This window comes from Benincasa hispida, chromosome 8 (assembly GCF_027475165.1).
Source record: "Benincasa hispida cultivar pf3 chromosome 8, pf3_genome.v1.1, whole genome shotgun sequence".
Classification (NCBI taxonomy): domain Eukaryota; kingdom Viridiplantae; phylum Streptophyta; class Magnoliopsida; order Cucurbitales; family Cucurbitaceae; genus Benincasa; species Benincasa hispida.
Window position 1 is genome coordinate 63,089,935 of NC_143485.1, and position 4,241 is coordinate 63,094,175.

Sequence of the window (4,241 nt, forward strand, 5' to 3'; positions counted from 1 at the left end):
TTAGTGGAAAACTAAGATTAAAAGTGCAAATATTAAAATTTAGGGACCAAATTGAAACAAAACTCAAATCTTAAGTAACATTGTGAGACATAAATACGAAATGGAAACTAAACTAATTTAAAGATCATCATTATTATGTCTGGCAAAATAATTTTATATAAATGCATATATCTTTAACGTGAAAAAGCATATTTGGTCTCTATTTTTTTTTTTAAATCGAAATAACAATTTAGTTAATAAATTTGAGTTCGTAACCATTTAGTCTAGAAATTTTTAAATTTATACCAATTTAGTCTTTAAAATTTAATATGTAACAATTTAGTCTAAATATTTTCAAATTTATTAAATTTTTATCTTCACCATGATAATTCTCATCGAAATTACATATAAATTTTTATCAAGCAATGACTTAAATCTTTGTTGTTTATAAAGAAATTACATATAAATTTTTATCAAGTAATGACTTAATCTTTGTTGTTTATAAATAAATTCAATCTATAATTATCAATCTACGTGTAAAAGACGATAGAGACTAAACCGTTGTTTAATAAAATTAAGGACTAAATCGTTACTGAACATTGTTCAAGGATAATAATAAGTATGTTTTAGAACTCCTTTTTGATTGATTACTAGTATTCCTAATATTGAACAAATGTCATAAAAGGGAAAAACAAATGTCAGTGAATATGGGACTTAAGAAAATTAACAGAATTCGCAATTGAGAGAATGAGGGGAAGTAGTTTCTTTGTCCCACATCGATAAAACTTCAAAAGCAATAGCAACGGGATGGGTATAAAGGGAGCGTGCATACGGCTCTTATAAGCATACCTTTCTCGGCCTTTTGGCTAAGATCAAGTGTAGTATCTGTTCTTATCAGTTTAATATCTGATACGTGGGCCATCGGCTCACATGATATTAAATTAATTTTTTAAGGGGGAGGGCCCATCACGGTAGCTTGCTGCTGGGGCTCTCGAGTGTCGTCCAATGCGTTGCACTACAGCTTGGGCCTGGCGCACCCCTCCGATTTCAAGTTTAAATGATTTCTTTCCAGGAATGGACTGACAGCCTAAAATAAATTCGACTTCCTATTTAGTAAAAATTGAACCCTTTTCAAGCATGTGAAGTGTTTGCCTTTTTCTAAAAACAATTCTTGAGACTTTTAAAATCTCATATTTATTAGTAATATAAACCAGGATACGTATGTGTTCAGTTCCTTTTTATTTTAGCAACGACTTTAGACTGGAATGATTTTATTTTTTAGGACCTTAACTCGAACTGAAATTGCTAGACCTCACTTTGGGGTCGGGTATGAAAATATTTGTTTTAGGTGATTCAGAGTGGTTTTTCGTTTTTGTACTTATCTAACATTATATTAAACTCCAAACTGATTTTAGGTCATTTAGGGTTGTTGGGAAACATATTTTAGCAATTCTTTTTATTTTTTATTTTTAATCTCGCAACAATCTTAGCAACTATCTCTCTATTAGGGTGAGTTTACACATACTTTTAAATCCCAACTTTCATATTTGAAATGTTTTTAACTCCAAATCATATTGAGTTTACACGACCTAGATATGGTTGGGCACTTTATCATCCAAATCAATCGTTCGTGTGGAGATATACGAATGGTGGTATTATCTTTAAATTGTATAAGACTGGACCGCAGAATCTTTAATCATTTTTTTTAATAACATCGTTGACTGAAGAGACTAATATTTATCCAGACTAATATTTCATAGGATAATCATGTAACTCGATCTCAATCCTGAGTTAGTTACAGACTCCTATTTATGAGAGTTGTTCTTTGATTTGTATGGGTGAGAGTTGTCTGAGTCATCAACTTAATAAGCCTACCATTTTAGGACATGTTCGAGTAAGGAGTTGAGAACATAATTTCACAAGATGAAATTTACTCATCTTTAGGGTAAGTAAATGAGTAGTTCCTTTAAATGTTGGTTTCGAGTCTTGAACAAAGAGTACTCGTCCTCTCATTGACCTGAGAGGGACTTGGTTTATGATAAGATCGTAAGCAGATTGTTCATTAGAGGGATCAATGGTACTCGAGGAGTAAGAGGTAATTACAGAGATAAAACGATAATTTGACCCAACTGTAAATACGAACAGCTCGTGAAGGACCGACTTACTTGTAATAGTTAAATCCATAGATGCAAAATATTCTACAGTGCGAAAAGTATAATTATGGGTTTTTAGTGGAGTGACCCACAGTTAATGAATGTTGATTAACGTAATTAAAGAGTTTAATTAGTTAATCTCGTATCATTGGAGCTTCTAATCTGTAGGTCAATTAGGTCCCCTGCTAGCTCATAATGAGTAAACAAGGACTATTAGTTTTGAAATAATTTGAATTGTTTAAATTAATTAAGGGAACAACATTAATTGTATATGATATAATTAATAATGTATATAGATATATTATAATCTAAAGTTAATTTTGAATAAGATTCAAAATTAAACTGTATAATAAAAGAAGATTTATTGTATTTGAATAAATTTCAAATAATAAATATTATGAAGGAGATTTATATTAAAACTATAGGTTAAGAGTTAATATGAATAAGATTCATATTAAAACTATAAGTTATGAGAAATGCACATTTGAATATGATTTAAATCTTTAATTAAATATTCGATATTTAATTAATAAATATAATTAATTTAATTTGATTAGATTAGTTTAATCAAATTAAATTTAATAAATAAGGAAGTGAGTAGTTATCAAATTTAATTAATTAAATTAAATTAGTTTAATTTGATTAAATTAAATAAATAAGCGAGAGTTACCCCACTAGATGAGATAACACAAAAAGAAATAATATTTTTTTATAAATAGGAGTGGAGAGAACCCCTCGCTCTCAATGAATTTGATAGAGTACTGAGTTCTATGTGAAAAGATCTCCCAAAATTCAATTCCCTACTCTCTTTCAAAAGCTGGTTCCCACTAGATGGTCCTTGGTAAAAGAATAATTGAGAAGACCTGATGGTGGCATCACATTCATGTTCTAGAGAAGACCTTGATGCTATATGTTGAGGAGGAAGAAGAATTGCTAGAATTCTTGAAGACTATATTCAAAGGTAAGTCGTTTCTTTTTCTTTGTAAAATTAACTTTTAATTGATGCTAAATCTTTATTGCATTGTGAATGCATGCTGTGTTTTCTATTATGTGTTGAAAATTCTAAAACAAAATTGAAAGTAAAGCGATCACTCGCTTTTGCTACGAAATTCAATCCCTTCAACATTTTATTGAATTTTCAAATAATATATACATAAATTACAAGTCTCAAAACATCGAGATATTCATCATATTTTTTTGTCTCTCATTCTATACCCCACCATAACATGAGTCCTTAAATTATCGAGAAGTCCTTATTTCCTCAAAAAATTTATAAGGAAGGGGTTGCGAGATAAAATAAATACTTAAGAACGTGCTAAACATGTGTAAAATCATCCTAAATCACCTATGACAAGTATAAAATTGATTTGCGATTTGAAATTTCAAGTTTAGAAGTTGCGAGATGTTTGCGAGATAGTTGCGGGTTAAAAAAATAATACCTAAATACATGCTAAAACATGTGGAAAACCACCCTAAATCACCTATAAGTTAGCTAAAACAAGTATAAAAATGATTTGAGGTTAGACATTTTAGGTTGGAAGTTCGAAATGTTTGCGAGAAAAAAAAAATAGTACCAAAAAAACTCCCTGAAAAACGTGTAAAACCACCCTAAATCACCTAAAATTAATTTGGACTCAAGCATTTAAGGTTGAAAGTTGCGAGATGTTTGCAAGATAACAATACCTAAAGACTTGCTAAAACATGTACAATACCACCCTAAATCATCCTAAAGCAAGTAGAAAATTGACTGGGGCCAAGGCATTTCAAGTTTGAAAGTTGCAAGATGTTTGCAAGATAAAAGACTGTACTTAAAGGCTTCCTAAAACATGTGCAAAACCACCCTGAATCACCTAAAACAACTAGAAAATTGATTTGGGCTTAGGCATTCCAAGTTTGAAAGTTGCGAGATAAATAACAGTAGCTAAAAAACTTGCTAAAATATGTGCAAAACCACCCTAAATCACCTAAAACAAGTATAAAATTGATTTGAGCTTTGGTATTTCAAGTTTGGAAGTTGCGAGATAGTTGCGAGACAAAAAACAGTATCTAAAAACTTGCTAAACACATGTGCAAAACCACCCTAAATTACCTAAAATAACTAGAAAATTT

The 4,241-nt window shown here is 30.1% G+C and overlaps 1 non-coding gene across 1 annotated transcript; it reads left to right on the plus strand.

Moving 5' to 3' along the window:
• The first annotated feature begins 824 nt into the window (after positions 1–824).
• On the plus strand, positions 825–1,021 carry LOC150034763 (U2 spliceosomal RNA). The gene has a single exon (XR_016531642.1). It is a non-coding gene; the product is annotated as a U2 spliceosomal RNA (small nuclear RNA).
• The last annotated feature ends 3,220 nt before the right edge of the window (positions 1,022–4,241 follow it).